Genomic DNA, 13,164 nt, shown 5'->3' on the forward strand with positions numbered 1-13,164 from the left:
CCCCCCAAAAAATGATGTGAGGTCCGCCCTATAATTACTAACCAAAAAAAAGCTAAATGAGACAGCTGCAGGCAGATATTAATAGAGTAGGAAAGGATCATGGATATTGTCCCCCTCCCAGGCCTCAGCCACCCCAGAAATGGCACATCCATAAGTTGTGCCAATTCTGGCACTTAGCCTTGCTCTTCCCACTTGCCCTAGTTGTGGTGGCAAGTGAGGTAATAGTTGGGTTGATGTCAGCTATTTTATATTCTCTCACATCAAGTCTACAAGCTAGTAATGGAGAGGCATCTATAAGACACCCCCATTATTAACCCCATAGTCAAATGTATCAAAGACAGAGTTTAATCCTTTAAATAAAATAAACATACAAAGTCCTTTATTTGAAATAAAACTCCCTGGCCCTCTTTTACCCATTTATTCACCAAAAACAAAAATGTAAAGTTTACTCCCCTTTACGCTGATAAACCATTAATTACCATGTCGCACGATAATCAGGATGGTTTGGTGAGCAGTCACATCAGTGATGTGACCTCTCACCATGACATCTAGAGCACACTGAGAAGAGCATAAGAACGTGGCTGCCTGTGACCTGCAGTGATGTCATTAAAGTTACTCCTGCATACGGACATAAAAAATGGACATGTGAAGGGACCGCCATCAGTTAGCATTGGTTTGAGCCTGGTCTTCCAATGCAAAAGTGGTTAATTTTTCACCCTGAGTTTCTCCCTGATGACCTCTCGAGTAAGAGCAAATCCCGATGTAAGACAAATAAAAGGCATAATGCGTGATACATCTCTGTATGGAAAGATATTGTTCAGGTCACAGACCCTTCCATTAGTGGCCATTTTGAGATCAGGCTGCATTAACATGGAGTGGCACTGCTGATAATGGTAAATTAGTAAGTTGTGAATTATTCTGTTTACAGTTCACTTGTCAAAATAACAAAAAAATCCACTTAAAGTAGGTTAACAATAGCCAATATTATAGAACTGCTGATTAGCTACTTATTTGCCAGTTGTTTTTCGTTATAATTAGAGATGAGGGAATTTGTTTGGATTTTGTCTTCGAATCTGATTTTGACATATTCGAGCCATATTTGAACAATTTTCGTGCCGAATGTTTGTCTTATGATCGGTTCTGAACAAATTCAGTAATTTCTACTCCCATTGACTCTAATGACGTTTGGCTGTGTTCAACGAATATTGCAAAAACAATTATCGATTCCGATCATATTCGGAACCGAATCCGAACACATTTGCTCATCTCTAGTTATAATAGCCTGTTTAGACTGACAGACCTCACTTATCGGTTTACACCGGACAATGAACTGGAAAAAAAAAACAACAATCTTAAAATTCATTTCACCCAACAAGCAAGAATTTTGCTCATTGACAGGTTGATTGGCAACATGTTTACATTAGTCACTCATCAAGAAATCTAGAAATAATCTTTTCTAAAAATGCTCATTGATAATTGGCCAGTCAGAACTCAAGTTCTGAGTAATTTTGATGGACATTGTACAATATCAAGTCCATTGCAAGTGGCAAGATCTTTGAATTGTTTACTGTTCAGTCTGTAAGTTAATGCCTCGCACAGTGTGTTTTGTAAATTATTGATTAACCAAAATGTCAAATGAAACATTGTAAAAGAAGGTATTAGTGAATGGAGACAATGCACTGTTCAAGTTATTGACTTGCAAATAATATGAAGGTGAGAACATCAATAAGTTGCTACAATGTATAATTTGAAAATGCCATATTAATTAATGGTAATTTACTCTAGAGGACAATTGGATTACCTTACATTATTATAAATAATAGAATTAAAAAGCCTAAAATTTTTGTTTAGTAATATTATTATAAGTTCAAAAGTAAAACCTACAATATGCATAAAAGCATTTTGTGTAATAGCTTAAAGGAGTTATCTGCTTTAGATAAAAAAAATACTTTATTAAGAAATAGTAAGTCAAAAATTCAAGGTGAGCTGTTCCTCAATGAATGCTTCTGCGACATTTGTCACGTTTTATCCAACAGGCTCTGGTGAAACACTTACTTATTAAGGTATGTTTTAAGTAAACTATGTCTAATAAGATTAAATTATATTCTAAAGTGAGTGGGCAACCAGTGCAGTGACTGACACAGAGTGGATTTAGTGTATTGGTTGATAGAAAGATGAGCCTGAAAGCCATGTCCAGGATAGATTGGAGAGGAAAGAGCTCGAAGAGTGGACTGCTGTTGGTAATTAATACCTTGACAATTATTGCACATTTACTTATTTTATAAGGCTTAGAATAACTAGAAAATATTTCTGTGCACACGGCATCACATAGACGCCAGCGCAGCCACCGAGATGAAGCCGCTTCAAGAATCTGCCTGTGGTGATTTTTTTGAGCCCTAAATTCTTTGCTGCTAGGGAGCAGGCGACATTCCAGTGGAAGCTACTCAAAGATTGAGCATGTCACTTTAACTGCTTTGGGGTTTTTAAACCCCAAAGTGGTCAAAAAAGGTGACATAAGATGTTGCATATACATTTATATATACAGTATGTGTGTGTGTGTATGTGTGTATGTGTGTGTATATATATATATATATATATATATATATATATTAGGGATTCGCTTTGGTAGGTAATGGCAGGGCTGCAGTAATGAGGCAAAACACAGGCTCAAAGTCTGATTTCAGTGGTTTAATGTCACGTTGCAAACATCAGGTTAACAGAAAATAAGGGAAAAACATAAATGTACTCCAGCTTGGAGAACCACTGGTCCCAGACTCACCCCTTGCACGGGACTAAACAGCTGCCAGGTCCTGCCACATCCGCCAGGTGCCATTCCCAGGGTTGTTGAGTCTTGCTGCTATAGTCCTGCAGCACGGGGATCCTGTGTACAAGTTCAGGCTAAGTCCAGCCAAGTTCCTGTAACTTCCAGACACACTCACCATGTGCCAAATACCAGTCTCCATTACATAGCCCATAACCCCTCCCACTGGTGAGGTAGACCTCACATGGGCTGATCACGTGACCATGACATCATCACAGGTCCTGTCTTTAGGGAAAAACCCGGCCAAACATTAATCTGCCGGGAGAAATGTATCTCCCATCCAGTAAAACACCCTTTACTGTACCACTATATATATATCTAATATATAAAGCTCAAAGTGTGTATGTATGTGTGTATGTATGTATGTGTGTGTGTGTGTGTGTGTGTATGTGTGTATGTCCGGGATAGGCATCCGCACCGTCGCAGCTACAGCCACAAAATTTGGCACAGTCGCACATCTGGACCCCGAGAGCGTCCTAAGCTATGTTGTGAGGCGAAATTTTAACCCCGCGCGTTCCAATTCACCAAACAATTTTACCCTTATCTACATACTGGGGGGAAAAGTGTGTGCGCGTCAAGCCCCGCCCCTCATTATGATGTCACAATGCCCCTATTTGCATACTGGGGAAGCAGTGTGTGCGTATCAAGCCCCGCCCCTCATTATGATGTCACAATGGTTGCCATGGCGACGCTGATGTCATCATAGGTTGCAAGCCCCGCCGCTCATTATGATGTCATAATGGTTGACTATGGAATGGAGGATGTGTGATGAGTATATGGGCACCGGACTATGTGATGGAGGATATGTATGATGGGTATATGGGCACGGGACTATGGGATGGAGGATATGTATATGGGCACGGGACTATAGGATGGAGGATATGTATGATGGGTATATGGGCATGGGACTATGGGATGGAGGATATGTATGATAGGTATATGGGCACAGGACTATGGGATGGAGGATATGTATGATAGGTATATGGGAACGGGACTATGGGATGGCGGATATGTATATGGGCACGGGACTATGGGATGGAGGATGTGTGATGGGTATATGGGCACTGGACTATGGGATGGAGGATATGTATGATGGGTATGTGGGCACGGGACTATGAGATGGCGGATATGTATGATGGGCATATGGGCATGGGACTGTGGGATGGAGGATATGTATGATGGGTATATGGGCATGGGACTATGGGATGGAGAATATGTATGATGGGTATATGGGCATGGACTATGGGATGGAGGATGTGTGATTGGTATATGGGCACTCGACTATGGGATGGAGGATATGTATGATGGGTATAAGGGCACGGGCCTATGGGATCGTGGATATGTATGATGGGTATATGGGCATGGGACTATGGGATGGAGGATAATTATAATTTTCTATAACTGACCACAGTTAGTTACTATGCCCGGGCAGCGCCGGGCTCTTCAGCTAGTATATATATATATATATATATACAGTCATGGCCAAAAGTATTGACACCCCTGCAATTCTGTCAGATAATACTCAGTTTCTTCCTGAAAATGATTGCAAACACAAATTCTTTGGTATTATCTTCATTTAATTTGTCTTAAATGAAAAAACACAAAAAGAATTGTCCTAAAGCCAAATTGGATATAATTCCACACCAAACATAACAAAGAGGGTGGACAAAAGTATTGGCACTGTTCGAAAAATCATGTGATGCTTCTCTAATTTGTGTAACTAACAGCACCTGTAACTTACCTGTGGCACCTAACAGGTGTTGGCAATAACTAAATCACACTTGCAGCCAGTTGACATGGATTAAAGTTGACTCAACCTCTGTCCTGTGTCCTTGTGTGTACCACATTGAGCATGGAGAAAAGAAAGAAGACCAAAGAACTGTCTGAGGACTTGAGAAACCAAATTGTGAGGAAGCATGAGCAATCTCAAGGCTGCAAGTCAATCTCCAAAGACCTGAATGTTCCTGTGTCTACCGTGTGCAGTGTCATCAAGAAGTTTAAAGCCCATGGCACTGTGGCTAACCTCCTTAGATGTGGCCGGAAAAGAAAATTGACAAGAGATTTCAACGCAAGATTGTGCGGATGTTGGATAAAGAACCTCCACTAACATCCAAACAAGTTCAAGCTGCCCTGCAGTCCGAGGGTACAACGGTGTCAACCCGTACTATCCGTCGGCATCTGAATGAAAAGGGACTATATGGTAGGAGACTCAGGAAGACTCCACTTCTTACCCCGAGACATAAAAAAGCCAGGCTGGAGTTTGCCAAAACTTACCTGAAAAAGCCTAAAACATTTTGGAAGAATGTTCTTTGGTCAGATGAGACAAAAGTAGAGCTTTTAGGGCAAAAGCATCAACATAGAGTTTACAGGAGAAAAAAGAGGCATTCAAAGAAAAGTACATGGTCCCTACAGTCAAACATGGCGGAGGTTCCCTGATGTTTTGGGGTTGCTTTGCTGCCTCTGGCACTGGACTGCTTGACCGTGTGCATGGCATTATGAAGTCAGGAGACTACCAACAAATTTTGCAGCATAATTTAGGGCCCAGTGTGAGAAAGCTGGGTCTACCTCAGAGGTCATGGGTCTTCCAGCAGGACAATAACCCAAAACACACTTCAAAAAGCACTAGAAAATGGTTTGAGAGAAAGCACTGGAGACTTCTAAGGTGGCCAGCAATGAGTCCAGACCTGAATCCCATAGAACACCTGTGGAGAGATCTAAAAATGGCAGTTTGGAGAAGGCACCCTTCAAATATCAGGGACCTGGAGTAGTTTGCCAAAGAAGAATGGTCTAAAATTCCAGCAGAGCATTGTAAGAAACTCATTGATGGTTACCGGAAGCGGTTGGTCGCAGTTATTTTGGCTAAAGGTTGTGCAACCAAGTATTAGGCTGAGGGTGCCAATACTTTTGTCCGGCCCATTTCTGGAGTTTTGTGTGAAATGATCAATGTTTTGCTTTTTGCTTCATTCTCTTTTGCGTTTTTTCATTTAAGACAAATTAAATGAAGATAATAATACCAAAGAATTTGTGTTTGCAATCATTTTCAGGAAGAAACTGAGTATTATCTGACAGAATTGCAGGGGTGTCAATACTTTTGGCCATGACTGTATATATATATATATATATATATATATATACACACACACACACACTGTATATACAGTTGAAACCAGAAGTTTACATACACTATATGAGAAGACACATATGCATGTTTTTCTCAATTTTCCTGTTTTAGGTCAATTAGGATAACCATAGGATTACCATAAGTATTAATATTTACCAAATGCCAGAATAAGGAGAGAGAGTGTTTTAAGGCATTTTTATTACTTACTGCAAAGTCAAAGGTTTGCATACATTCCATTAGTATTTGGTACCATTGCCCTTAAACTGAATAACTTGGGTCAAATATTTGCGATATCTTTCCACAAGCTTCGTACAATAATTGGTCATAATTAGTGCCCATTCCTCCTGACAAAACTGGTGTAACTGATCCAGGTTTGTTGGTCGCCTTGCTCGCATCAGCTTTGCCTATAAATTTTCAATAGGATTGAGATCAGGGCTTTGTGATGGCCGCTCCAAAATATTTACTTTGTTATCCTTAAGTCATTTTGTTACCATTTTGGCAGTATGTTTCAGGTAATTGTCCAGTTGTTAGACCCATTTCCGCTCAAGCTTTAACTTCCTGGCAGATGTCTTGAGATGTTATTTCAGTATTGCCACATAATCTTCTTTCCTCATGATGCCATCTATTTTGTGAAGTGCACCTGTCCCTCCTGCAGCAAAGCAACCTACACAACATGATGCTGCCGTGACCATGTTTCTCAGTTGGGATGGTGTTCTTAAGGCTTCCATACTTCTTCCTTTGTCCTCCAAATGTAATGATGGTCATTATGCCCAAAAAGTTCACTTTTAGTTTCATTAGACCACAGGAAGTGTCTCCAAAGATTAAGGTATTTGTTCCTGTGTGAATTTGCAAACATTAATCTGTATTTTTTATGTTTCTTTTGGAGTAATGGCTAATTCCTGGCAGAGTGGCCTTTCAGCTCATATTGATACAGTACTCGTTTCACTGTGGATAATGACACAATCTTACCAGCTTCCACCATCATCTTCACAAGGTCTTTTGCTTTTGTCCTTGGGTTGATATGCACATGTCAGACCAAAGCATGTTCATCTCTGGGACATAGAACCCATCTCCTTCCTGAGCGGTATGGTGACTGGACATTTCCATCTTGTTTGTACTTTCATATAATTGTTTGTACAAATGAACAAGGCACCTTCAGGTATCATGAAATTGTACCCAAGGATGATCCAGGCTTGTTCAAGTCCACAATTCTCTTCCTGATATCTGTGCTTATTTCTTTAAACTTTCCCATGATACTACACAAAAAAGCAGTGTATTCACGTGTGCATTAAAATACATCCAGAAGTGTGTCTATAATGAACTTAGATGTTGCCAAAAAACAAAAATAAGAAGCTTCCAAACACATGACATCATATGGGCAGTCCAAAATTGTTTAAAGGCATAGTAATCTTAGTATATGTAAACTTCTGACTTTGCAGTATGGCAAATCTTAAATAACTATGGTAATCCTAATTGACCTTAAACAGGAAAGGTTTATTATTATTTATAGGTTTAATGTCCTATATTGAGAAAATCCTGCAGATGTGTCTTTTTATATAGTTTATGTAAACCTCTGGTTTCAACTGTATATAGCAATGTCGTTCTGACACTACTATACTCTTATGTCCTTTTTTAGGGGGCGCGTTCACTGAACTTTTTCTTGGACAAAGATGTTATATGCACATATTATAGTATTGTGCAAAATCATATGCATAAGTGCTTTTTTATGTTTTATTTAAGTTAATTAGGCAAAAATGCATTATTTGTGTGAAATAAAATGTAACTTGGCATCTGGCATAATACCTAAAATATTATGCCTTTTACATAACATCCTGATGTCACCATAAATACATTTTATCGAACAGAACTGCTGTCCTGAAGTTTGGATGATTTTATTTTGAAGCCTTAGGCACAGACAGAAGTATGAGTTATGCACTGAAATCCCACATGTAAGCGTAAGCAAAGGAAACAAAGAGCATCATGTGTATGAAAGAAATGTTTGTTGTAAGACACAATAAAAAGTTTCCATTTTGATGAATATGGGATGTATTTCTTTTTGTTAAAGTTTTCCTATAGTTTCTCACCCCATAAAATTGTCTATTCCCATAGTAGCTGACAACATTCTTCTATTAAGTAACTGCAAAGTACACAACTTGATAAGATCACAACATCTAGCTGTCATTCATTTTCCCAAAAAATTCCTCAAGAACCCTACAATAATTTCAGTACCAATACAATTCAACAATTTACAAAGGATGCCAAAACAAATAATAAGTAGTCTTTGTACAGTAAATGTAAAGTACGCGATTCATTATTGCATTTCCGCCTGTAAATTGTCATGGTTTTAGGGCTTAACCCCTTCACGCCGCAGCCCTTTTTCATTTTTGCATTTCTGTTTTTCACTCCCGTTCTTCCCAAAGACATAACTTTTTTTTTTTTTTGTCAATATGGCCATGTGAGGGCATGATTTTTGCAGAACAAGTTGTAATTTTGTACAACACCATTGGTTTTACCATTTCATGTACTGGAAAACAGGAAAAAAAATCCAAGTGTGGTGAAAGTGCAAAAAAAAGTGCAGGTCCGTTTTAGCATTTTAGCTAATAATAATAATCTTTATTTTTATATAGCGTTAACCATATTCCACAGCGCTTTACAGTTTGCACACATTATCATCACTGTCCCCGAAGGGGCTCACAATCTAGATTCCCTATCAGTATGTTCTTGGAGTGTGGGCGGAAACCAGAGTACCTGGAGGAAACCCACACAAACACGGGGAGAACATACAAACTCCTTGCAGATGTTATCCTTGACGGGATTTGAACCTAGGACCCAGCGCTGCAGTGCTATCCACTGAGCCACCGTGCTGCCCATGTGCTGCTAATGCTAAAACTGACCTGCCATTATGGTTCTCCAGGTCATTATGAGTTCGTATATGCCAAACATATCTAGGTTCTTTTTTATTTAAGTGGTGAAAAAAAATCCAAAGTTGGTTTGAAAAAAAAATTGTTGAACATGGTAAAAAAAAAAAATCCCCCCCAAAAAGTTGTGGAATTGCACTTTTTTTTTTGCAATTTCACCACACTTGGATTTTTTTTCCCGTTTTCCAGTACCTGAAATGGTAAAACCAATGGTGTTGTACAAAATTACAACTTGTTCCGCAAAAATCATGCCCTCACATGGCCATATTGACAGAAAAATAAAAAACATTACTTCATTTTCCGAGAAGCTTATCCATATTTCATGATCTGGGCTGGGTAAGGGCTTATTTTTTTGCATTTTAATGCATTGTTACAGCAACCAAAAAAACATAATTCTGATGTTTTGACTTTTTTTTCACTATACCATTTACCGATCGGATTAATTATTTTTATATCTTGATAGATCGGACGATTCTGAACATGGCAATACCAAATATGTGTATTTTTAAATTTTTTTTAATTGTTTATTTTGAATGGAGCAAATGGGGGTGATTTGAACTTTTATATATTTTTTAATTTTATATTTTGAAAAACTTTTTTTTTTACTGATCACTTGCTTCAATTGTCTCCATGGGAAACAAGAAACTGCGATAATTCAATCACCTCTGCTACACACAGGTGATGAGTATATTGCCTGTGTGTAGCAGAAATGCTCATTTGCTAAGAATGCCGACCACTGGGCTGCGCTCATAGCAATCCAGCAATGATAACCACAGGGGTCTGCTGCAGATCACAGGTTGTCATGGCAACCCATTGGATACCCGCAGTCATGTGAAATGGGCACCAATGGGAGGGAATAGAGACGCACTTTTGGCTTGATCACATTAAATGCCACTAAAAATAACAAAAAGCTGATGGCGCATCAAGAACTAGTCTGAACAAGTGCATACCAAAAAGCAGCTTACATATCAAAATGAGGAAATGGTTGTACTCAATTGCATTAAGGCATGTCAATGTGAAATACATGAAGTGTGAATAGCGTAATGGCTTTTGAAATTTAGGAAAATACATTAGATGCTTACCACAAAATTTGGCCAAAAAATGTGAGCCCATTCACCAACGTCAAGGTGATCTCATAGAATGGGTCCCTGACCTAACTGCTTAGCGTGAACACTTACCTCTGGCTAATAACTTGGTAAAATCTGTATTTATTGGAAGGTCGGAACCAAATGCGATTGGATGTAATTAAAACCACAGCATGGTGAAGGGTGGAGTGCTCAGTCAGAGAGCTAACATACAAATAACAAAAAACTGATGGCACATCAAGAACTAGCCACACCGCCACCACTGGTACAGCTGTTTGAGCAATAGCACTACCATTCATAAATCTCAATTGGCCTCTTTTGCCTCCAACAAGCCTATTAATGGGAAGTATGTGTAGGGTGTAATGTAATAAATGGCACATCACTTGTTTAGTCACAGCAGGATGTTTTTTAACTTTGTTAGTGACTCCGTGAGTTTAAGTCAGTTTTTTGTACAGACCACCTCCTCAAAAGCTATTATAAAGAATGCAAGTGAGCGTTCGAAACGCATATTGCTCTCCTGCCCTGTCTATGCAACCATGTTAATTTTTGTAAGATTTTAATGGACCGAAAATAAAGAAAGAACTATTTTACCAGACGCTGGAACAACAAGCCTTTTTTTCCTTGAGCACATTATCTGGTGTGGATCCACCTGATTCCGTACAAGCTGGACTTCATATACTAGGTGAGATGTTTTTTCTTTACTTTATGTGAATTCATTGTCCCCTCATCCCTGTCCTGGTATGCATGGCTTCCCTGTCCCTGTCCTGGTATGCATGGCTCCTCATCCTTGTATGCAAGGCTCCCCCATCGCTGTCCTGGTATGCACGGCTCCTTATCCCCTATCTTTGTATGCATGGCTCCCCGGTCCCTGTCCTTGTATGCATGACTCCTTATCCCCTATCTTTGTTTGCATGGCTCCCCGGTCCCTGTCCTTGTATGCATGGCTCTCCGGTCCCTATCCTTGTATGCATGGCTCTTCTGTCCCTGGCCTTGTATGCATGTTTCCTATTAAAGAAAACAAACATCCTACTCACCTTCCTGCTAGCCCTGATGCATTTCATTCTGGTGCCAGCAGCTCTTCCTGCTGAGCGATCACATGGCCCCACTCATTAAGGTAATGAATGTTAACTCCATGCCTATGGGAGTGGATAGGCATGTATATTCATTACCTTAATGAGTGGGGGCACATGATTGCTCGGCTGGAAATGCTGCTGGCACCAGAACCAATGAGATGCAGGGAGGGCATGCTGTAGGTGAGTTGGATGTCTTTTGGAAGCTGGTGGCTGCAGGTGTCACTGTGCATACTTAAAGAGAAATGAATATTCATTTCTCTTTAGCAGTGGGCACAGTTATAGCCGCAGCCGCTGGCACCTGCCTCCTGTGACCCACTGCTCCCCCTCCCCCGCCAGCCCTCTGGGACAGTTGTCTCGTGTATAAGCCGAGGGGGGCATTTTCAGCATAAAAAAAGTGCTGAGAAACTTGACTTATACATGAGTATATACAGTAACTATTTTCCATGGGCCATTGTTGATTGATTAATCTTACATGAGTTATCCATTATTTTTATATTAATGGCTTATACATAATATAGGCCACAATATAAAATATGGGGGTGTCCAGCACCCAGAACAATATGCTGTTATTTCCTCTGTTGATGGCTGGATGCAAACAGTGTATGGAGCGGAGCACCACAGCACTGTACAATACACTTGTGGTTGCTGATAAGTACTGCAGATCAGCTCCTATTCTCTTCAATAATATAAATGCTGATCTGCAGTACACAGGAGCAGCCATTAAACATTATAAGGAGCTGTGCTGTTCTGGCTTCCTATAGAGGTAGAATGCACTTATACAGTGTTAGGGTTGGCAGAACACACTAAATAAAATATAATGAAGTTCGTTCACAACCCGGGGTACACCGTGCAGAGGTGTACAACTGCAGCTAATGTGAACAATGGCGGCGCTGCACTGCAAGCGTTCACAAAAAGCACACTGGGTTAACCACACACAGTGTGAATGGAATGCAAAGGTACTGTGCTCTGTTGCTCCACAGAATAGTACAATGCTGCAGAGCACCTAAGGCTAAGCACACCACGTAAAACATCACACAGTGTGAACTGAATATAAAGAATCAACCCTGCTACTCCACAGAGCAGTAAAGAAGGTATGTGTCAGAACACGTGGATAAACTGTGCTCAATGTACAACATGTGCTAACAGGTGTGTGCCACAGCATGTGGCTAGACTGTGCCCTGTACTGCAAGTGCTAAGTAACTGAAGGATGCACCAGCACGTGGCTTGACTGTGCCCTGTGTAATAACTGATGCATGCCATGGCACGTGGTCAGACTGTGCCCTGTGTAGAGGATAACCTGCCTCACTAGGAACAACTAATGCATACACTCAGAAATGAAAAGCAACTATATGCCAAAAAAATGTAAAATGGCTAAATTTTATTGGAACAATATTAAAAATTTACATAAAAACATATGCAAAAATGGAGACACGATATGCAAGAAAACCACTCAGACAAGGTAAGCAGGCTGATAAATATCAAGAAAGCCCATTAAAAAATGTTTAAATAATTTGTGGGAAAAACCTCACTTAAAATGTTTATAATAGGCTTACATCAATCAAAAAAAGTGTCCAGTTAGGTTCTAAACATAAGAGAAACATCCCCTATATATGATATGGTGTCAAAATAGGTCCCAGTGTATAATAATGCAGGCTCAGGAAATTATAGCGCAAATAAGCAAGAGTAAACAGGGGAAATCCAAAAAGCTGACAGCCTAAAATATATGATAAATAAAGGTGACCAAGATAAATGGAGAGGTTTCCCTACATTACCCTAAGTAGTGGCGGTACCTTGACTCGTGTTTCGAGTGTTGCTTTCTTGAGGGGAGTATTGTGTCTCCATTTTTGTATATTTTTTTGTGTCAATTTTTAATATTGTTCAAATAAAATTTTTCTATTTACATTTTTTTGGCATATAACTTTTCTTTTTTTGATTGATTCATGTTTGACTTTTGAAGCTGCCTCTAGGCATTGACTTTTTGGGATTGTAACGCATACACTCACAGCACACACTCACAGACACAGGCCATTAGAGGCAGAGCCGAAGCCCCAAGCACACACGGCGCAAATATGAATGTGATCATAGTGCGCCGACGGGCGCGTCAGAGATCATTTTATAGACTAGGCCAGTCAGAAAGGACCTTACT

At 39.8% G+C, this 13,164-nt stretch overlaps 1 protein-coding gene across 4 annotated transcripts in view; it reads left to right on the forward strand.

The window, feature by feature from the left end:
* CACNA2D1 (calcium voltage-gated channel auxiliary subunit alpha2delta 1) overlaps positions 1–13,164 on the forward strand; it is a 1,206,813-nt gene that overhangs the window by 366,553 nt on the left and 827,096 nt on the right. The gene's annotated exons all lie outside the window — the stretch shown is intronic.

Source organism: Dendrobates tinctorius, unplaced genomic scaffold (genome assembly GCF_039654945.1).
Source record: "Dendrobates tinctorius isolate UK_male_01 unplaced genomic scaffold, ASM3965494v1 ptg000174l, whole genome shotgun sequence".
Classification (NCBI taxonomy): domain Eukaryota; kingdom Metazoa; phylum Chordata; class Amphibia; order Anura; family Dendrobatidae; genus Dendrobates; species Dendrobates tinctorius.